Source organism: Delphinapterus leucas, chromosome 20, assembly GCF_059928025.1.
Source record: "Delphinapterus leucas isolate spDelLeu-1000000601 "Yukka" chromosome 20, BTC_Dleu_Yukka2, whole genome shotgun sequence".
Taxonomy (NCBI): domain Eukaryota; kingdom Metazoa; phylum Chordata; class Mammalia; order Artiodactyla; family Monodontidae; genus Delphinapterus; species Delphinapterus leucas.
This window is the reverse complement of record NC_143148.1, coordinates 36,656,311-36,680,929: the sequence shown is the minus strand read 5'-3', so window position 1 is coordinate 36,680,929 and position 24,619 is coordinate 36,656,311.

Sequence of the window (24,619 nt, the reverse complement as noted above, 5' to 3'; positions counted from 1 at the left end):
TTCGGTCTATTCGTTCTAACCATACTGTATATTTCAACAGTACACTAGAAAAGAAGCTAAAAATGAATCAATATTAGTTCTGATTTCATGGCATTAAATTTTAAAATGCCTTAGAGTTGTTAAAAATGAGAGGTTGAAGAGGCTGATAAAGCATTTAAATATTATGACTATATCAGCTGGATTTAATAGCTAAAGAAGGAAAATAATTTCATCCCAGGTTATGTAAAAATACCAATGATACTGCTACAGAATTATTTTGTAATCAGGGCAGAATGACTGAACACCTCTATGTTAGAGTTCAAGAAAGGCTCATTGTATACTATTTAGACATGTGCTGCTGCTGAATCTCATTTGAGTATTTCTGATTCATTCCTAAAACAACTTGGATCAACATTAAACATAAATCAGAGTTGGTGAGATTTTATCTTATAAGGTTTTCTATAAAATTGATACAATTCCTCTTTGAGATGGTTATTGGGTAATTCCCTTTTGAAAAAAAAAGGAAGGGAGAGAGGGAGGACGGAGGAGGAAGGGAAGGAGGGAGGGAAGTTAGTAACTAGTTTTTGTCAGGATGTTTTAATAGGATTAAATGGAACTATTTTGGGGAGGGGCTCAAATGAATGAATACTTTCTAAGTTTATCTTATATATGCCTATAACTTGTTTTTACAAGTACATATACACACACATATAAGCACACACAAGAATGCACACATATGCATGCCAGGCTGAATAAGAAAATGTTCTCAAAGGCAGCAACACAGTGGAGAAACATCACTAACTCCCACATAGTGTTGAAGTATAAGGTCCTTGATAGAAGCTTTGCCTAACTTTCAATGTGTCAGCATGCAATCTGAGTCCTCAGCCTGAAGACCAAGACCATATATGCTTAGTAAATATTCACTGAAGGAAGGAAGTGGAGAGAAGGAAAATATTTTAGTTAGTACTTTTCCCCAAGCAGGACCAAAAATCTTTTAGGGCATTTAAACTTTAGCTTTGATTAAAAAGCCCCAATTATTCTAAAACCACTCTAATTCAGCAAAGCAAATTGGGCTATGGCATTACAGAATTTAACTGTGTGTTAAGAATGTTGTCCAGTGCAGATCTGGTGGTAACTTTGGAATTTGCAAGGAATTAGTCTCACAAAAGGAGCTCCTTTGGATGAAGATATAAGTGGGTTTAAATTATTGCTATATACAGAATTTATAGGTAAAATGTATTCTTTGTTTCTTCCTTTGGTATATAGTTGGTACCAATCTAATATTTAATCTGTGACATCTTAAATTCACACACATGTCCAACACCCACTCATACACATAGGCAAACACACATACACTCCTGAGACGCACATATTATTACTAATTTCATTTTTCATAGAAGAAAAAAGTTAGGGGTATAGTTGAATTTGATTAAGGTTATGCATTTGGAAGATATAAAGATGGGATTCAGAACCTTCCAAAGACTCAGCCACTCAATCTGTCTGCTTCCTCTGACTTGGGAAGAAGAGCATCAATAGCTAATTAAGATCAAAGCATCAGATGCATTTCTCTGAGACCCTAGGAATCAGGAGAAATAAGAGCAATTTTGGAGATGATCAGTGTGGCAGGACAGGTGTGAGGTATCATACACACATGTCCAGACCTGCTTGGACCCCGGTGCACCCTCTCAGGGAGAGAAATGAAGAACCAACCTCTGCTCCTTCCTCTAGCTCAGGGTCTGAGTGCCAAGATTTAAGCACATGGTTTACTCTAGGAATTAAGGGCAGACAGATGGTTCTTTCCTCTCCCTTAATCTGTAGAGGCCAACGACTTCCCCTAACTCTCAGCCTCATTTTCCCCACAAGCCTCAAATTTAGCTCTCCTTCAAATTACACATATGCCTGTTCCCTAACAACTTGTCTTTGCTTATTCTAACTCCCTGAAAGGAAAAGTGGCAAGAAGGTTGTTATACAAGGAAGCACATACACAAGAAGCTTCATTCACATTGGGGTCCATTTTCATTCATTCAACTGAAGAAAAATGAGAAGCCATCCTAATTTGTCAGTAGAATCTGCCCCTTCCCTCTCTCTATCTCCCTCTCCCTTTACACACACACACACACACACACACACACACACAGAAGGTTTATATATAGAATCAACTGCATTACCCATACCCCTCTGCCCCCCCCCAAAAAAAAAAAAAAAACTCCATAGACCTCCATTACCTTATCAGACTCTTACAACGAGGTAAATTACAGGGGTGCAATTGAAATAATAGTTTTTTTGTTTTGGTTTAAGACCCCTCCAAAACATAGTTAAAACCATAAATGGGATGTCTTTACCTTCTCATTCTATTTTTAATAAAACAAGGTCAGCATGTTTTTTATGATTATAGCGACAAAACATTGGCTGTCAGAGCCACTGTTGATATCCCCTTCTTTCTGAACACAGATTAAGAGAATGGCAGATGGTGCCAAGTTGTGTGAAATATTACACACACACACACACACACACACACACACACACACACACACACACCCGTTACAGTCTCATCCTCTTTCATTCTCGTTTACTTTGGCAGCCTTTTCTAGCAGCTGTGCTGGCAATGGTGACAGAGCCTATCAACTACAGGGAACTTAGGAGCTTTCAGAACCTCTCTGATAGGGTACTTAACATTTGCTTTGTAGTCACCTACCTGTCTCTGAAGTATATGAACGAACCTCCCTCCTTCCCCAAACAAACCCCTGGGAGAGTTCAAGTCTGGAAGATGATTTTTTGTCATGCAAATAGGTTCACAGATCTTGGGGCTGTTTCCTTACTCACTGGGGACAGAAAATAGGGACTCAGGCAAATGCTTGAGGACCCGAGATAAAATGTCATTCCAAAGGAGGGTTTTACTTATCAGAAACAAAAAGAGTCAAATAAAATATTTATGGGATTTGTACTGTAAGTGGTAAGCAAGAATATAGCTGCAACATGTTTCTCTTATCTCTTCTGCATTTTTCTTTCCTGCCCTACCTTGTGGCAGTTTCTAAGTGTTCCCCAAATCTATTATTTGGAATAGGTCACTTGTAAAATACGGTACACTGTGTATGTGTATGTATGTATGTGTGTGTACGTGTGTGTGTATACAATCTTTCCCAAACAGTGAATGCATTTTATGAGAAATTTCTGTTGTGAGAATTTCAAATCAAGTACAGGTTTTTGAAAGCAAGGAACAAACTATTCCCTAACCCTTCTTTCACACCACCCCACCCCCAGTCCTCTGTTCTCCCTAGAGGCCACTGATAACAAAAATAGATCAAGGAGTTATTAAGTTATTAACTGAGAAGTGTGAAGTATTAGAGAGGGAAAGGGCCATTTACTCTGTGTGTAAGTTACTCTAAAATTACAGGAAAACCTATGAATTTTCAAGGGACAAAATTAAGGATGATTTACTGATTCTCGAATTTAATACAGGATCAACCTGGAGGGAGATCAAGATCTACTGTTAGAATGAAGGTAGGACTCTGGAGGGAGAGATGGCAGAGTGGCAGAAATGTCTTAGGTGCCATAGGGCGAAGAGAGAAAGGAAACCAAAGAACAGTAGGATTCCCAGATGCAAAGAGAAAGTAGACTCCTTAGAGAGAGTGATGACTTGATGGATAAAATATGCTCTACACTCCCGAGGTGTTCATGGTTTTTAACAGAAAACATTTTGGGGGGAGGGAATAGATTCTTCTCTTATGTGTTCCTAGCGCAACTAAAGGGTCACATATAGTAGAAAAAAAATCAAGTCAATCAGAGTCATGAGGTCAGGAGAATTATATGGACTCCAAGTCCAATAGTCACTTGATTAGTTCTTTAATGACAACAACGAACTTCTTAACTTCATTATAATGTGCAGAAAAGCAAAATTAGAATTTCTCCAACTGCTGTGCCAGTGTTATGATCCTGGGAACTTTCTAGTGAGCAAAGTATAATAGATGAGAATTGCACTTTACTCAGTATTTCATATCTGAAATGTGTCAAAAAATCATGAATACACCACTTGCTGACTTAACAGCCTTATTTAATTTGGAAGAGACCAACTTATTTATAAAAATTTTACTTATGTCCCTTAAGCCATTATTTTGTTGTTGTTGATTTACTGCTTTGTTTTGTTTTGTTTCCATAATGCCTAGGGTGAAACAGAACTCGTTTTCTGACGATTTTTGGCACTTAACCTTTGGTGTCTTTTTGTAGTTGAGATTATACAACTTACATAACTGGACAATTTACATGATAAACATAACAATGATAAGTATTTATGAAATATAGCTATTATTACTTTTTTTTTTTTTTTTTGGCGGCACACGGGCCCCTCACTGCTGTGGCCTCTCCTGCTGTGGAGCACAGGCTCCAGATGCGCAGGCCCAGCAGCCACGGCCCACGGGCCCAGCCGCTCCGCGGCATGTGGTATCTTCCCGGACCGGGGCATGAACCCGTGTCCCCTGCATTGGCAGGCGGACTCCCAACCACTGCGCCACCAGGGAAGCCCTATTATTACTTTTTATTACCTTATTTAGGAAGGTGGGAATAAGATTCTCAACATTTTAGAACACTAAGTAAATTCACTGGTGGAGTGTGGAACTGCAGGACAATTGTATAATTAATATCCTATAATTTTAATATTTCATAATTCCTGGCTCAAAGGAAGCTCAGGGATTATACTAAGTAATTATTTTATTTTAGTCCCTGGAATGAGTAATTGACTTGTCTGAAACTCTGGTTGCAACAGAGAAAAGAGACTATTATTTATCAAAATGTCTGTTGTAGGGTAAATATGGGACTGTGCAATTCCATTAAATTCTCAAATATCCCCCTCGTGAGAGAACTACCTTCACCCCATTTTAAAGCTGAGAACAATTAGGGTAAAAATAGGTGAGACACTTTCTGAAGTTGGACCCTGCTTTGCCTCCAAATACCATGCTCTTTCTTCTCTTTGCTGTAAATTGAAGATTAGAACACAATACAAGGAATTAGTATCAACGATTTGTGGATGAAAACTTGAGGAGATGGAACATTAGTTAAATAATGTATTATTTCCCTGGTTAAAATCACAGAAATAGCATTGCTTACTTGAAAGGCATCCACAGAGTAGAAACAATACTATTCCAGATGCCTAGTAAGGACTTAATATGTAGTTGTCAAACCACTTGGAGACATTTTGAAATTGCAATTCTAACTCAATAGAACAAGTTTATAGCCCAGAAATGCCTGTAACTAGGAACCAATAATCTATTTTTATTTTTTATTTTCTTCTGATACTCCTGTCCTTCATAGCTCAAGTGATACTTATCATCATTCAGATCCTAGAAGCACTAAATAAAAGCCTTAGCACAGTAATGTATTCCTCAACTTCAAAAGTGGTCCAGTTTGGGAAGAGTTTGATTACCAGCCAAAAGCAGAATGCCAGGTGGGGATTCAGCTACTTGGGCATCTTTCCAGGGAAGCTTACACCTGGATTACCATATGTTTCCATGTAGCCAGTAAGTTATTGCACTGAAAAATAAATGCATGTGTAAAACCAGAGACTTGCATTGGAAAACTAGTTTTACAGAAATGGAGATATTGTGATAGTAAGCAATATATGTTTAATAGGAGTAAAGATAAATATTTATAAAGATGTTTAAGCATTATTACACAAATATTAACTTTGGCATTATTTTAAAGTAGTGTTTAGGGACTTCCCTGGTGGTGCAGTGGTTAAGAATCTGCCTGCCAATGCAGGGGACACGGGTTCGAGCCCCAGTCTGGGAAGATCCCACATGCCACAGAACTAAGCCTGTGTGCCACAACTACTGAGCCTGTGCTCTAGAGCCTGCAAGCCACAACTACTGAGCCCACGTGCCACAACTACTGAAGCCTGCATGCCTACAGCCCACGCTCCACAACAAGAGAAGCCACCACAGTGAGAAACCTGCGCACTGCAATGAAGAGTAGCCCCCGCTCATTGCAACTAGAGAAAGCCTGCACACAGCAACGAAGACCCAACGCAGCCAAAAAAAATAATAAATTAAATAAATAAAGTGGTGTTTAAAAAAGTAGTCTAAAGTGATGTAAAAGAAGGAAGAATTGCCTTCACTTGCTCAAGGGCATTAGTGATACTTCAGGACCATGGACAGGGAGGCTAAAGGCCCAGATTGACCTCTACTTCTCTACCTTTCTGGTGTGTGTGTGTGTGTGTGTGTGTGTGTGTGTGTGTGTGTGTGTGTGTGTGTGTGTGTGTGTGTGTGTGTGTGTGTGTGTGTGTGTGTGTGTGTGTGTGTGTGTGTGTGTCTCTTCCAAATATGTGTGTGCGTCTGCATTCTTTTAAATAACAACCAATCTGTGTTTCTTCTTCCCTAAGGCAGTGACAATTTCCCTCTGAGGCAAACGGAATTCTGTTTAGAGAAACTCCTTCATATAGTACATTGCTTGTTAAAGATATCTCTCTATACCTCATCCCATGTCTTAGTGTGAAGAAAGAGGGTGTAAAATTCCCCAATAGTTTAATAAGAGTCAGGAGATTGGTGGCAGATAACCAATGAGAAGGAAGTGAGCAAGAGTACAGAGAAGAACCTGATAATATGGCTGCTAAGTTAGTTTTAGGTGACAAGATAGCCAAAAGAGCACAAAATTTAAACTTAGACAGAGGTGCCTAATTATTTAACATTCTCTGAAATACCAAACTATAACCCTCACTCACCACTTACCATCCCCAACCCTGTGCACACACACCCCCCAATGGAGCATACAGCATGTAACACCATCAATGGCATTATTCAACAGTGAACATTGAATTGTACAACAAACTGTTTTCAACAAATGCGGTGTGCATCTTTATAAAAACATGAAGAGTTTTGACTTGTGCACTGAGAAGCCACCAGGCTAGAACGGGGCAGTAAGGGTTAAGGACTAACCAAATTAAAAAATTTAGCAAAAATCAGAAATTGGAGAAAGACATGACAACATAAAACACTAGCTCTCTAAATATCCTGGAGCTATTTTAGCTATATGATAGATAAAGATCTAAGCTGGGTTTACTTAAATCTTATAAGATAAAGTGAGCCCAGCAAGCTGCATTATTTCAAGCATTCCAGGCAGCTAAGGTCTGCTTTTAATACACATTTGTTTATAATTCCTGCTTAGAGATAAAAATGATCATACTCGCCAACACACAAATAAATTAATAAATCATAAAACCACTCAGCCTTCATTCTTTGAAGGCATCATAGCATGTTGAGAAACGCAATGCATTTAGATGTAGGGCTTGAAGTCAGATCTTTTCAGTTCTGTATCCACTTTGGACAAATTAGTTAAATTCTTGGAACTTTGACGCCTTCATTTACAAAATGTAAAAACAATAAGAACTGTGCTATAAGAACGTGTGAATGTCTAATTAAATGAATTTATATAAAAATGATTTAGCATATTGGACAGCAAAGATATTCATGTTTGTTAATTGCCTTGGACCAAGTAGGTATTTATCCAGTAAGGATTATAAAATCCTTACATATGTGTATATATATATATGTTTATGTATGTGTGCATATATGTGTATATACTTCATATATATTTCATATATATGTCACCTTCCTCCTGCTGCTGTAGATGAATAAGGTACTCTAGCAGCCATATAAAAGGCAATCTCTTCCAGGACGATCAGAAAGTATCGTAGAAAACATGTTTCATCATAGCAATATTTCATCATTAATAAGTAATGGAATTATTCATATCTATTGAGCATGCTAAATGGCATTGATTACTGAAGTGCTCATGTTACCAGAAAAATAATGCCCATTAAAGGGGTGCGGTGGGGGAAAAGCTGAGAAGAAAGAGAGTGGTGTGTGATGGTTCTGTGTTACCATCACAGAATTCAGAATGGAGGCTCCCCTAGGATCTTTCCCTTGGTTTAGTGCAGTGTTGCTTAAGTTCTTCCTCCATCTGCCTGCATTAGACTAGAGTTAAACCTTAATATTTAATCAGGATGAGGGAGGAGATGATGTGGTCATCCAGGAATTTGCTTCCTGAGAGGCGGATCTACCATGAAGCTAAGAAAGTTTAAGCCTCAGCATTTCTCATGTGCTTAGCCTTGGACAACATGTTCACATGACGATAGCTTTTTGTAAATTTTACAAAAGTAAATAACTTAAGCCACAATATTGAGTGCTCTCTCTTTCCAGTTTGACTTCCTTCCTGCAGGTGTTACTTGAGAGGCCGTGGAAAAGCATTGGGGTGAGAATCTCAACAAACCACTGACACAGGCACAGCTTACTATCTACACTACCATGACTACACCATGGACAGCTTCACCAACATGACTCTATTCTTCAGTAACATCACTTTTCCATTCTAGGAAACTCTTGCCCGGGAAGATAAAAGTCACGCATTACTTGGTTGTTAGTTTCAAGATCATCCCGAAAAAATTACTTAAGTAAACATCAAACTATTCAACTTGACATTTATGGTTTACGTCCCAAAGTTCTTTGAGTTAGCCTTCAAAATCTCATTCTGTTCTGTCTTTCCATCCTAGACTGTTATAGAATGATCCTATTCAATCTTAATCAAACCATGTATTGGAAGATTTGCCTTAACTGGACTCTAAAACCTCATCTATACCTGGATTTCTCTCTCAGACTTATTAACAAGTTATTTGGATGACACTTTCATAGAGCTAACATTTGACAAGGGAACCCGGTTTAAGGAGAAGCTGAGCTGGGAACACATTTAATTTTCGCTTAATAAGCTTTATTGAAGCAGTTTTCAGTTGCTTCCGTGTGTGGTTTAATTACTGATGGCAGTCCAGGTATTTACGTGGCTTCTGGGAATTTTCTTTCTGTCTGCTGTGCTAACTCAGCCAAGGGCTGTGACAACAAAGTGCAAATCTAGAGGTCCTGTCACCATGTAAACATGTCAGGTGGCAGGGTTAATGGGATAAAAGAGGAGGAGAAGCAAGATGCAGAAGTATGTGGAAACATTTTCCAACCAGCAGATATGCCCAACGAAAAGCAAAGAACTCAGTTTTCATCAGTATCTAGCCAAAAAGGCTGTTCTCTCATGTCAGAAGTAAACTAATAACACCACCTATAGATTTCCATATGCACCATGCATTTTCAGTTCCAAAAGTAGTTAAGATTAGTTATTGCACAAGAAAAACTAGAAATGCCCTGAAATTACAAAGCTTATATATAAAAGGAACTTGATAGACTTTTCCCAAAATTTAACAATCCTAAATATCTACATGTTACTGATAACTGTTGTAAAGCATAAAATTTTTTCTAAATTATAAATACTTAAAAAAATATTTCATTAACCCTCCTAAAGACTGATTTCTTTTTTTCTATCTAAGAAAAATCATCCCATAACAATCATTGTCCAAAAAAAAAGGGGATAATCAAAGAGTATGTAGTAAAAATTGTAGGGAAAAACATGTGTATACAGATGTGCCAGACAGTTATCTGATATAAATGCTTTTTTTCACATGGATTTTGTGATGTCTGAAGTTTTTGTCATTTTTTCCTTTTAATTTGTATTTTGTTGTGACAAGTTTTCTGATTCTAAATCAGATTTGTACCTAATTCTCTGAAAACTTGAGTCTTGCCACGCTCTTTAAGATTAAGACATGAATTTAATGATGTGGTTCAGAGAGAACACAATGAGAGAAAGAGGGATTTGCTATTTAGTTTTATTACTAGCTGGCTGTGTAATATTAGGCAAATAGCTTAATTTCTCTGAGCCTTGATTTTGTACACCTGAAATGGCGATTGTTTTTCTTCTATTGTGTTGGTTATAAATCAAAAGTACTAAGAGGGAATAATACTTTTTAAGAAGTGTCACATGACTTCTTTTGCTCTCACTTTCCCTCCAAAGGATACATGAGCCTCAACTGAGATTGCCCCCCCCTCCTGAAAGCAATTGGTATTTATCCCCAGGGGAAGTATATTTAAATTGGTGTTATCCCATCCTAGAAGTAACTAAGCTAATTTCCTGTCGCATTGTCTGCAGAATACTTTCAAAGAAATCACAGGATATCTTCACTTTGTGTCTATAAAGAAAAGAGAAAATCAAACAATATAACTTTAAATAGAAACTGTATCATGTTGTTAGAAATTATTTCTACTGAAGACATATTTGTCACAATAAATAGGCTCTTTTGAATGACCTGATTACTTAGTGAAGCTTTTGTACATTAGGAACATTGGCTAAAAGGCTTACTCACCTTGGCTACACTGATTTTGATGATTAGAAAAACAACTGCAAATGAAATCTCTACCACTAGCCACACCGGGGGCTGGAGACACATGTGACTCTCCTGCTCTCAGGCTGAAATATGGCTCTGCACTGATCTCATCCTAGGGTGGGATTTCCAAAGAAGGCAAACAGTCACTCTAGACTTCCTCTGCAGGTTGGGAAAAATAAATACATACAGACAGACAGGCAAAAAAGCAGGCCAGGTCTGCTGAGCACAATGGAGTGTAAAGGTCTCACACTATGGTTTTTGGACCAAAGCCAACTCCTATGTGTTCTGGGTTGACCATCACACCTTGCTGGCTTCAGTGTTCAAACAAACCAAACCAAAGCAACCAATAAAACACAGGAATGGTTGTGTTTTTGTCAACACTTAAAAATTGTAAGATTTTACAAACAAATCTGTCTTTAAAACTTTGAAACATCAATATCACACACTATTTAAGCCGCACTCATACATGCCTATATTCTCCTGAAGATGCCTAGCAACTGCCTCTGATTAGTAGCTCCTTTAAGATTTCACCTTACCCTGTACTCTTCTAATATTTTAGAAAGTCTAAAGCACTTTCCAATATAATGTACTTTTATTTCCACACTCCCTGTGGAACCCATTTGGGAGACACTTATTGCGTGTCTATGATGTATCACGCAGTGTTCTAGGAAGGCTACGGGGATGAAGAGAAACTCGGGCAGACATGATTCTGGTGTGCAAGTTATTTAAAATTCAGTGAAAAGAGTGATCTTAAGTACTGAAATAGGTATTCAAGCATTTGCTGCTTTATGATTTATTATTGTTTCTATTAGTCCTATGAAAATGTTGGGAAGGAAGAAATTTTTCCCTATCCTTCTAGGTTCTTCTGGCTGGTATAAGAATTAAATTGACATGAGACAGATTAACAGAAGAAAATGAAACTAAAGTTCAATAACATGTATACATGGGACACACCCAGAAAAACTGAGTAACTCACCAAAATGGCTGAAACCCTTACTTTCAATACCATCCAAAGACAAAAGAAAAAGAGATATGTACCTGTATAACTGAATCACTGTGCAGTACACCCGAAACACAACACTGTAAATCAACTATACTCCAATGTAAAATAAAAAGGTTGAACTTTAAAAAATAAAATGTATAAATAAGTTCTCAAGTTTAGTTATTAAAATACGTTTTTCATCTAAAAAAAAAAAAGAATTTTGGGGGCAGTGGTTTGGGACTTCAAAGGGGAGAAAAACGATTCACATGGAGATGGGAAAGCAAATGTTTGGGAAACAAATGTTTGCTGGGCCCTGCAGAGAGAGTGGAGCACAGAGAGGAATTCTAACAAACAGACTCTGCTAGGTCCCTCGTGTCTACACACCTAGTTCATAATATAGTTATCTATGGTGATAGCTCCCTTCCTGGAGCAGGTTCTCTACCTACATTATTTAGGCAGTTAGGGGGAGGTCAAAGTTTCTTGAGTCTGTTGGGCCTTGATTGTTTTCAGCTGTAGATAATCCACCTGCCAAAGAGACGTTTTGGGGTGGCAAGTTGTGCTCCCTATAAAAGTAAAACAATACAGTAGCGAGAGATATGACATCCTAGCATCAGGAAGGCTTTAACTCTGAAGTGTGAGTGAGGAGGAGGAACTAATTTATTTTTTATAGATGTGGGGTTTGGACAAGATCAGTAGTTCCCACCTGCCTAATAATCAAAATTACCTGAGATGCTTTTCAGGAATACAAGTTAAAAGAAAAGGAGCTAAGGAGAAAAAATTCTACAGAAAGTGGTAGGTACAAAAGCCCTGAAGTAGGAAGGGGCAGGACTAATTCCAGGTATTTCTGGTCTGTTTAAATACTCATCAGTGTTCATTCTTTTCAGATGCAGAGTGATCATGCCGGTCATCATACTGCCGCTTGAAATAAAAAGAGGAGCTTCCCAGATGATTGATACCATGTTTTATGGAATGTCTATCATCCCTAACAAAACAACTAATTTACATTTCACTCAGCTGTCAGTAATCTAATTTAGACATAAGTCAAAATAAACACACTTTTCTGAAACTTTTATAAAAACACATGCCTACTTCAATATTTTCATCCCTCTCCCGAGTTTTCCAAAATAGTAGCATATGGTGGGATTATCAAAAACTCACGGTGGGGAGTTGAGGAAGACGGCCGAAGAGTAAGACGCGGAGATAACCTGCCTCCCCATAAATACATCAGAAATACATGTACATGTGGAACAACTCCTACAGAACACCTACTGAACGCTGGCAAAAGACCTCAGACCTCCCAAAAGGCAAGAAACTCCCCCACGTACCTGGGTACCGCAAAAGAGAAAAACAGACAAAAGAATAGGGACGGGACCTGCACCTCTGGGAAGGAGCTGTGAAGGAGGAAAAGCTTCCAAACACTAGGAAGGCCCTTCGTGGGGGGAAACTGCGGGTGGCGCAGGGGGGAAGCTTCAGAGCCACGGAGGAGAGCGCAGTCACAGGGGTGCGGAGGGCAAAGCGGAGAGATTCCCGCACAGAGAAGCGGTGCCGACCAGCACTCACCAGCCCGAGAGGCTTGTCTGCTCACCCTCCAGGGCGGGCGGGGGCTGGGAGCTGAGGCTCGGGCTTCAGTCGGAACACCGGGAGAGGACTGGGGTTGGCGGCGTGAACACAGCCTGAAGGGCCTACTGCGCCACAGCTAGCCGGGAGGGAGTCCGGGAAAAAGACTGGAGCTGCCGAAGAGGCAAGAGACTTTTTCTTACCTCTTTGTTTCCTGGTGCGCGAGGAGAGGGGATTAAGAGCGCTGCTTAAAGGAGCTCCAGAGACGGGCGCGAGCCGCGGCTAACAGCACGGACCCCAGAGACGGGAATGGGACGCTAAGGCTGCTGCTGCCTCCACCAAGCATCCTCCGTGCGAGCACAGGTCACTCTCCACACCTCCCTTACGGAGCCTGTGCAGCCTGCCACTGCCAGCGTCCCGTGATTCACGGACAACTTCCCCGGGAGAACGCACGGCGCGCCTCAGGCTGGTGCAACGTCACGCCGGCGTCTGCCGACGCAGGCTCGCCCGGCGCTCTGTGCCCCTCCCTCCCCGCGGCCTGATTGAGCCAGAGCCACCCAATCAGCTGCTTCTTTAACCCCGTCCGGCCTGAGCGAGGAACAGACGCCCTCAGGCGACCTACACTTAGAAGCGGGTGCAAATCCAAAGCTGAACCCCAGGAGCTCTGGGAACAAAGAAGAGAAAGGGAAATTTCTCCCAGCAGCCTCAGGAGCAGCGGATTAAATCTCCACGATCAACTTGATGTACCCTGCATCGGTGGATTACCTGAATAGACAACGAATCATGCCAAATTGAGGAGGTGGGCTTTTTTCTTTTTTTTTTTTTGCGGTACGCGGGCCTCTCACTGTTGTGGCCTCTCCCGTTGCGGAGCACAGGCTCCGGACACGCAGGCTCAGCGGCCATGGCTCACGGACCCAGCCGCTCCGCGGCATGTGGGATCTTCCCGGACCGGGGCACGAACCCGTGTCCCCTGCATCGGACTCCCAACCACTGCGCCACCAGGGAAGACCTAGACTTTATTTTTTAGAGCAGTTTGGACTTTGGGAGCTAGATATATTATTTTATCCCCTTTTCCTCTTTTTTTGTGAGTGTGTATGTGTATGCTTCTGTGTGAGATTTTGTCTGTATAGCTTTGCTTTCACCATTTGTCCTACGGTTCTGTCCGTCCGTTTTTTTTTTTTTACTTTAAAAAAATTTTTTTTTCTTTATTATTTTTTCTTTCAATAACTTTATTTTATCTTACTTTATTTTATGTTATTTTATCCTTTCTTTCTTTCTATTTTTTCTCCCTTTTATTCTGAGCCGTGTGGATGAAAGGCTCTTGTTGCTCCAGTGAGGAGTCAGTGCTGTGCTTCTGAGGTGGGAGAGCCAAATTCAGGACACCCGTCCACAAGAGACCTCCCAGCTCCACGTAATATCAAACGGCAAAAATCTCCCAGAGATCTCCATCTCAACACCAAGACCCAGCTTCACTCAACAACCAGCAAGCTACAGTGCTGGACACCCTATGCCAAACAACTAGCAAGACAGGAACACAACCCCAACCATTAGCAGAGAGGCTTCCTAAAATCATAATAAGGCCACAGACACCGCAAAACACACCACCAGACGTGGACCTGCCCATAAGAAAGACAAGATCCAGCCTCATCCACCAGAACACAGGCACTAGTCTCCTCCACCAGGAAGCCTACAAAGCCCACTGAACCAACCTTAGCTGCTGAGAACAGACACCAAAAACAATGGGAACTATGAAACTGCAGCCTGAAAAAAGGGGACCCCAAACACAGTAAGATAAGCAAAATGAGAAGACAGGGAAACACACAGCAGATGAAGGAGCAAGGTAAAAACCCACCACACCAAACAAATGAAGAGGAAATAGGCAGTCTACCTGAAAAAGAATTCAGAATAATGATAGTAAAGATGATCCAAAATCTTGGAAATAGAATAGAGAGAATGCAAGAAACATTTAAAAGGACGTAGAAGAACTAAAGAGGAAACAAGCAATGATGAACAACACAATAAATGAAATTAAAAATACTCTAGAAGGGATCAATAGCAGAATAACTGAGGCAGAAGAACGGATAAGTGACCTGGAAGATAAAATAGTGGAAATAACTACTGCAGAGCAGAATAACGAAAAAAGAATGAACAGAACTGAGGACAGTCTCAGAGACCTCTGGGACAACATTAAATGCACCAACATTCGAATGATAGGGTCCCAGAAGAAGAAGAGAAAAAGAAAGGGACTGAGAAAATACTTGAAGAGATTATAGTTGAAAACTTCCCTAATATGGGAAAGGAAATAGTTAATCAAGTCCAGGAAGCACAGAGAGTCCCATACAGGAAAAATCCAAGGAGAAACACGCCAAGACACATATTAATCAAACTATCAAAAATTAAATACAAAGAAAACATATTAAAAGCAGGAAGGGAAAAACAACAAATAACACACAAGGGAAATCCCAAAAGGTTAACAGCTGATCTTTCAGCAGAAACTCTGCAAGCCAGAAGGGAGTGGCAGGACATATTTAAAGTCATGAAGGAGAAAAACGTACAACAAAGATTACTCTACACAACAAGGATCTCATTCAGATTTGATGGAGAAATTAAAACCTTTGCAGAGAAGCTAAAGCTGAGAGAGTTCAGCACCACCAAACCAGCTTTACAACAAATGCTAAAGGAACTTCTCTAGGCAAGAAACACAGGAGAAGGAAAAGACCTACAATAACGAACCCAAAACAATTAAGAAAATGGGAATAGGAACATACGTATCGATAATTACCTTAAATGTAAATGGATTAAATGCTCCCACCAAAAGACACAGACTGGCTGAATGGATACAAAAATAAGACCCATATATATACTGTCTACAAGAGACCCACTTCAGACCTAGTGACACATACAGACATAAAGTGAGGGGATGGGAAAAGATATTCCATGCAAATGCAAATCAAAATAAAGCTGGAGTAGCAATTCTCATATCAGACAAAATGACTTTAAAATAAAGACTATTACAAGAGACAAAGAAGGACACTACATAATGATCAAGGGATCAATCCAAGAAGAAGATATAACAATTGTAAATATTTATGCACCCAACATAGGAGCACCTCAATACATAAGGCAAATACTAACAGCCATAAAAGGGGAAATCGACAGTAACACAATCATAGTAGGGGACTTTAACACCCCACTTTCACCAATGGACAGATCAACCAAAATGAAAATAAATAAGGAAACACAAGATTTAAATGATACATTAAACAAGATGGACTTAATTGATATTTATATTCCATCCAAAAACAACAGCATACACATTTTTCTCAAGTGCTCATGGATAGATCATATCTTTGATCACAAATCAAGCCTTGGTAAATTTAAGAAAACTGAAATCGTATCAAGTATCTTTTCCAACCACAACGCTATAAGACTAGATATCAATTACAGGAAAAGATCTGTAAAAAATACAAACACGTGGAGGCTAAACAATACACTACTTAATAACCAAGTGGTCACTCAAAAAATCAAAGAGGAAATCCAAAAATACCTAAAAACAAATGACAATGCAGACACGACGACCCAAAACCTATGGAATGCAGCAAAAGCAGTTCTAAGAGGTAAGTTTACAGCAATACAATCCTACCTTAAGAAACAGGAAACATCTCAAACAACCTAACCTCACACCTAAAGCAATTAGAGAAAGAAGAAAAAAAACCCCAAAGTTAGCAGAAGGAAAGAAATCATAAAGATCAGATCAGAAATAAATGAAAAACAAATGAAAGAAATTATAGCAAAGTTCAATAAAACTGAAAGCTGATTCTCTGAGAAGATAAACAAAATTGGTAAACCATTATCCAGACTCATCAAGAAAAAAAAGGGAGAAGACTCAAATCAATAGAATTAGAAATGAAAAAGGAGAACTAACAACTGACACTGCAGAAATACAAAGGATCATGAGATCCTACAAGCAACTCTATGCCAATAAAATGGACAGCCTGGAAGAAATGGACAAATTCTTAGAAATGCACAGCCTGCCGAGACTGAAGCAGGAAGAAATAGAAAATATTAACAGACCAATCACAAGCACTGAAATTGAAACTATGAGTAAAAATCTTCCAACAGGGCTTCCCTGGTGGTGCAGTGGTTGACAGTCCGCCTGCCGATGCAGGGGACACGGGTTTGTGCCCCCATCCGGGGAGATCCCACATGCCGAGGAGCGGCTGGGCCCATGAGCCATGGCCACTGAGCCTGCGTGTCCAGAGCCTGTGCTCCACAACGGGAGAGGTCACAACAATGAGAGGCCCGTGTACCACAAAAAAAAAAGAAAGAAAGAAAGAAAAAAATCTTCCAACAAACAAAAGCCCAGGACGAGAGAGATGTCTGCACAGGTGAATTCTATCAAACATTTAGAGAAGAGCTAACACCTGTTCTCTCAAACTCTTCCAAAATATAGCAGAGGGAGAAACACTCCCAAACTCATTCTAAGAGGCCACCATCACCCTGATATCAAAACCAGACAAAGGTGTCACAAAGAAAGAAAACTACAGGCCAATATCACTGATGAACATACATGCAAAAATCCTCAACAAAATACTAGCAAACAGAATCCAACAGTACATTTAAAGGATCATACACCATGATCAAGTGGGGTTTATTCCAGGAATGCAAGAATTCTTCAATATATGCAAATCAATCAATGTGATACACCATATTAACATACTGAAGAATAAAAACCATATGATTATCTCAATAGATGCAGAGAAAGCTTTTGACAAACTTCAACACCCATTTATGATAAAAACCCTGCAGAAAGTAGGCATACAGTGAACTTACCTCAACATAATAAAGGCCATATATGATAAACCCACAGCCAACATCGTCCTCAATGGTGAAAAACTGAAACCATTTCCACTAAGATCAGGAATAAGACAAGGTTGCCCACTCTCACCACTATTATTCAACATAGTTTTCGAAGTATTAGTCACAGCAATCAAAGAAGAAAAGGAAATAAAAGGAATCCAAATCGGAAAAGAAGTAAAGCTGTCACTGTTTGCCAGTGACATGATACTCTACATAGAGAATCCTAAAGATGCTACCAGAAAACTACTAGAGCTAATCAATGAATTTGGTAAAGTAGCAGGATACAAAATTAATGCACAGAAATCTCTGGCATTCCTATACACTATTGATGAAAAATCTGAAAGTGAAATTAAGAAAACACTCCCATTTACCATTGCAAGGAAAAGAATAAAATATCCAGGAATAAACCTACCTAAGGAGACAAAAGACCTGTATGCAGAAAATTATAAGACACTGATGAAAGAAATTAAAGATGATACAAATAGATGGAGAGATATACCATGTTCTTGGATTGGAAGAATCAACATTGTGAAAATGACTCTACTACCCAAAGCAGTCTACAGATTCAGTGCAATCCCTATCAAACTACCACTGGCATTTTTCACAGAACTAGAACAAAAAATTTCACAATTTGTATGGAAACACAAAGGACCCCGAATAGCCAAAGCAATCTTGAGAACGAAAAATTGAGCTGGAGGAATCAGGCTCCCTGACTTCAGACTATACTACAAAGCTACAGTAATCAAGACAGTATGGTACTGGCACAAAAACAGAAATATAGATCAATGGAAGAGGATAGAAAGCCCAGAGATAAACCCATGCACATATGGTCACCTTATCTTTGATAAAGGTGGCAAGAATATATAGTGGAGAAAAGACACCCTCTTCAATAAGTGGTGCTGGGAAAACTGGACAGGTACATGTAAAAGTATGAAATTAGAACACTCTCTAACACCATACACAAAAATAAACTCAAAGTGGATTAAAGACCTAAATGTAAGGCCAGACACTATCAAACTCTTAGAGGAAAACATAGGCAGAACACTCTTTGACATAAATCACAGCAAGATCCTTTTTGACCCACCTCCTACGGAAACTGAAATAAAACCAAAAATAAACAAATGGGACCTAATGAAACTTAAAAGCTTTTGCACAGCAAAGGAAACCATAAACAAGACCAAAAGACAACCCTCAGAATGGGAGAAAATATTTGCAAATGAAGCAACTGACAAAGGATTAATCTCCAAGATTTACAAGAAGCTCATGCAGCTCAAAAACAAACTGCCCAATCCAAAAATGGGCAGAAGACCTAAATAGACATTTCTCCAAAGAAGATATACAGATGGCCAACAAACACATGAAAGAATGCTCAACATCATTAATCATTAGAGAAATGCAAATCAAAACTATAATGTGATATCATCTCACACCGGTCAGAATGGCCATCATCAAAAAATCTAGAAACAGAGGGAATTACAACAGAGGTGGAATGCCTAACAGAGGGAACTACAATCAGAACTTCAGAGGACGAGGAAACAATTGTGGCTATAAAAATCAATCTCAGGGCTACAACCAGTGGCAGCGGGGTCAATTCTGGGGTAAGAAGCCATGGAGTCAGCATTATCACCAAGGATATTATTGCATACCCAAATAAAATGAACTGATACATATTTCTCCAAAACCTTCACAAGAAGTCGACTGTTTTCTTTAGTAGGCTAACTTTTTAAACATTTCACAAGAAGAAGTGCCTGCGGGTTCCTTTTTTAGAAGCTTTGTGGGTTGATTTTTTTTTTCTTTTCTTTTTTCTACATTTTTAATTGCAGTTTTAAAGTGAATCGTAAGAGAACCTCAGCATTGTGCACGATAAGAGAATGTGTCAGTATTTCAGGGTTCTACATTTTATCTGTAAAATGTGACTTTTTTTTTATCACAACAAAAGTAAAATGTTGCTTTGTACCTGGTGTCTTTTATTAAGAATTTACTCCCCCCATTTCTCAGAGATAACAGTCGGGAGTTATTGTCACAATATAATAGAAATGTTAGCAACCAGATTCATGTAAGGACTAAGTGGACCTCATGAATTGCATAAGACTCTGTACTGCTCGTATTACACTCCATCCTCTTTGTAGTTTGCTGAGTAATGGAGGGGTAAGCTAAATAGTACTTTTTGACAGTAACTGGGAAGGCTCTTTCTTTTTAAATAACAATGCAATTGGCATATTTGGGAATGAAGATAAAATTTGCAAATAAGATAGAGAAGATGGAGTGTATCCAGAAGGGCTGTTAAAAATGTAAAACTTGGTTGCATTATTTGTGGAGGCTCAAACTTGTGAAGGTTAAAAACCATAATTTTTCCATTTGTTCTGCATTTTGATTCTGAAAAGAAAGCTGGCTTTGCCCATTTCTCATGAGAAAAACTTGTAAAACAAAAATCTAGAAACAATAAATGCTGGAGAGGGTGTGGAATAAAGGGAACACTCTTGCACTGTTCGTGGGAATATAAATTGATACAGCCACTATGGAGAACGGTATGGAGGTTCCTTAAAGAACTAGAAATAGAACTACCATATGACCCAGCAATCCCACTACTGGGCATATACCTTGAGAAAACCATAATTCAAAAAGAGTCATGTACCAAAATGTTCATTGCAGCTCTATTTACAATAGCCAGGACATGGAAGCAACCTAAGTGTCCATCATCGAATGAATGGATAAAGAAGATGTGGCACATATATACAATGGAATATTACTCAGCCAGAAAAAGAAACAAAATTGAGATATTTGCAGTGAGGTGGATGGACCTAGAGTGTGTCATACAGAGTGAAGTAAGTCAGAAAGAGAAAAACAAATACCGTTTGCTAACACATATATATGGAATGTAAGAGGAAAAAAAGAAAAGGTCATGAAGAACCTAGGGGTAAGACGGGAATAAAGACACAGACCTACTAGAGAATGGACTTGAGGATATGGGGAGGGGGAAGGGTAAGCTGTGAGAAAGTGAGAGAGTGGCATGGACATATACACACTACCAAACGTAAAATAGATAGCTAGTGGGAAGCAGCCGCATAGCACAGGGAGATCAGCCTGGTGCTTTGTGACCACCTAGAGGCAATGGATAGGGAGGGTGGGAGGGAGGCAGACACAAGAGGGAAGAGATATGGGAACATATGTATAAGTGATTCACTTTGTTATAAAGCAGAAACTAACACACCATTGTAAAGCAATTATACTCCAATAAAGATGTTAAAAAAAAAATAACCAAAAAAACAAAAAACTTCCGGGAACAGAAGATTCCCTTTAAGGGTTTTTCACATGCTCTTTGATATAACAAACAAGACAGTCCTTGAATGAAGTGTCAAAGCCTTTGATTGCATGGAGAAGTAGGTCAGTTATAATAATCATTATTATTATTTTTTAAATAAATTTATTTATTTTTGGCTGTTTTGGGTCTTCGTTGGTGCGTGTGGGCTTTGTCTAGTTGCTGTGAGCGGGGGCTACTCTTCGTTGTGGTGCGTGGGCTTCTCATTGCGGTGGCTTCTCTTGTTGCAGAGCACAGGCTCTAGGTGTGCGGGCTTCAGTAGTTGCTGCACATGGGCTTTAGCAGTTGTGGCACACGGGCTTTAGTAGTTGTGGTTCGTGGGCTCTAGAGCGCAGGCTCAGTAGTTGTGGAGTACGGGCTTAGTTGCTCTGCAGCATGTGGGATCTTCCCGGACCTGGGCACGAACCTGTGTCCCCTGAATCGGCATGCGGACTTTCAACCACTGCGCCACCAGGGAAGCCCCCCCCATTTCTTTCTTTTTTTTTTTTTAACAAATGAGTGTTCAGCAGAGCTTTTTTTTTTAATTAATTAATTTATTTTTGGCTGTGTTGGGTCTTCGTTTCTGTGCGAGGGCTTTCTCTAGTTGTGGCAAGCGGGGGCCACTCTTCATCGTGGTGCGTGGGCCTCTCACTATCGCGGCCTCTCTTGTTGCGGAGCACAGGCTCCAGATGCGCAAGCTCAGTAGCTGTGGCTCACGGGCCTAGTTGTTCCGCGGCATGTGGGATCTTCCCAGACCAGGGCTAGAACCCGTGTCCCCTGCATTAGCAGGCAGATTCTCAACCACTGCACCACCAGGGAAGCCCCAAGCCCCCCCAATTCTTGATATGATTCTTTGAATGCCTTAGAGTCTGGCACTTTTGTAAGACAATATTGATGCCATTAAAATTCATGTCCCAAAGTATACTGTTAACAGCTATTATGAAAATAAGATTTTATACTATTACCATGTTACTTCCTATAAACAGAAAGTAGCTATGGAAATAAGTAAAATTCATGACATACGAACACACATAATTCCTGCTTGATTCCTGTGCCTGCCAGTCTCTGAACCTGATGTTTTCCCCTTTCTCCACCCCTTCCTCTTCTTGGTCTCCTCCTCCTCCTTCTCCTCTTTTTCTTCTTCATACAAAGAAAGATCAGCAAGTAAGATACTTAACACCACATTAGCTTCAAACAAACTTTATCTTTGACATCATCAGTAAAATTGAAATATAATTAAAACAGAACTGGTTTTCTAGTTACTTATCAATTTATTTATTTTTCAATTTTTACCTTACCAATATCATCTCACAAAGTACCAGAGGAAGGGTGCACAAGTTTCTGGTTTGTAAAACATATAGACCTTTTGTGTGTCTTTTTATCCGTAGGGCTTAGTGACCAAAAATGCTAAGAAAGGTAGCTGAGGAAAAAGGGATATATTACTTGTGCAGAGAGTACTAGAATGAAAATCAGAAGATTTACGTCTGATTTAGTAGGTCTCAATCCTCACTGATAATTAGAATCACCTAGAAGATTTTTGAAAAATAGAATTTTCCAGGCCTCCCTTCCCCTAGGAAATTCTGATTCAATTGGTCTCATTGTCTTTGGCATTTTTCTCTTAGTCCCAGTCTTGTTATTTACAGTTGAAGGACATTTGAGTTGATTATAAACTCTCAAACATGACTGATTATTAGAATAACTTGGAAAGCAGTTTAAAGTTCTGGATATTTTGGGGGCTTCCCTGGTGGCGCAGTGGTTGAGAGTCCGCCTACCGATGCAGGGGACGCGAGTTCGTGCCCTGGTCCGGGAAGATCCCACATGCCGCGGAGCGGCTGGGCCCGTGAGCCATGGCCGCTGAGGCTGCGCGTCCGGAGCCTGTGCTCCGCAACGGGAGAGGCCACAACAGTGAGAGGCCCGCGTACCGCACACACACACAAAAAAAGTTCTGGATATTTTTGATGGATTGAAATCTAGGTAACAAATGATTGGTGAAAAATGGCCTGTGTTGAGTGATGGAATCACTCTGTAATAGAATACACCTGTGGCAGATAAAAATTATCTCTGACATGTCATTCAATTCTAGATCATTTTATGAAGCAGCCTTCTGTGTTCTAAAACATCACATATTAGGTATTGCTTATTGTCAATAACTTAAAGACACATTTGGAAATCAGACTATTACTTACATTTTCCTTTTTGATCTGTGACCAAGGGACAAACTATAAGGCTGGGGGACAAATGTTAGGAGCACTGGGTATGTCTAGGCCAGAACCCATGACATATACTTTATTAACACACATGCTGTCACCACAGAAGGCAACAAGGTATAACAAACACATTGAGATTAATCTCAGAAAAACTTTATAAGGTATTTAAAAATACATGTTTCACAAACAGTTTAATTCCTCAGCCACATACTGATGAAAGAGGAAAGAATCCAAGAGGTATGAAAGGACACGGCTAAACATTTGCTGTAGACTAGTAAAATGGAGATGAGATGGTAACTATGGCATGGAGGAGAGAGCCTGGACTTAGAAAGATTTGCTGCAGTCCTAGACCTCACTCACTTGATTGATTTATTAGGTGGTGTGTGCTAGGCACCAAGGTTACACCAAGGAAAAAGATGCGGACTCGACTCACACAAGCCAGCAGAAGAAACATACTGTACTTTACGTGTGTGTGTGTGAGTGTATATCTTATATGCTATAACAGAAGGGAATACAAGGTATTATAGATCAGCTCAGAAAGCTGCCAAAGCTATTGGGGCAGAGGTGATTTTTCAGCTCATTCTTTGAAGATATGGGTGTGAGTACGTATGTGTGTGTAATCTCAAGAGACCATGAGCAGGTCACCCATTTTACAGATGGGAAACTAAGGAATGCATTACTTCTCATGATTATAGTATAAATTTCTCATTAAACAATATTTATACATTAAACAATAATGCTGCTATGAACATTGGAGTGCCAGTATCTTTTTGAATTAATGTTTTATTTATTTTTTTGGCTACATATCCAGGAGTGGAATTCCTCAGTCATATGGTAGTTTTCTTTTTAGTTTTTTGAGAAACTGCCTGCAGCAATTTACATTCCCACCAACAATGTACGAGGATTCCCTTTTCTCCACATCCTCACCCACATTTGTTATTTGTGGTCTTTTTGATGGTAGCTATTCCAGTAAGTGTGAGGTGATATCTCATTGTGGTTTTTATTTTTCCTCTCATTGTGGTTTTAATTCACATTTCTCTGATGCAAAATCATTATACTTTGATATTATAGCTTACAGAATTTTTTGATACTTACTAATATTCACTTCTATTATTTTAAAGTGTCATCTATTTTTGATATGTCAGGTACACATAAATATCTGTTTTGAGATCTTGATTGGCATTAAAATTAAATGTATAGATCATTTGGGGAAGCATTCCCATTTTTTAAAAAATTTATTTATTATTTATATTTGGTTGCATTGGGTCTTTGCTGCTGTGTGCGGGCCCCCTCTAGTTGCAGTGAGCGGGGGCCACTCTCTGTTGTGGTGCACGGGCTTCTCACTGCGATGGCTTCTCTTGTTGCGGAGCATGGGCTCTAGGTGCGTGGGCTTCAGTAGCTGTGGCACACGGGCTCAGCAGTTGTAGCTAGTGGACTCTAGAGCGCAGGCTCAGCGGTTGTGGCACACAGGCCTTGTTGCTCTGCAGCATGTG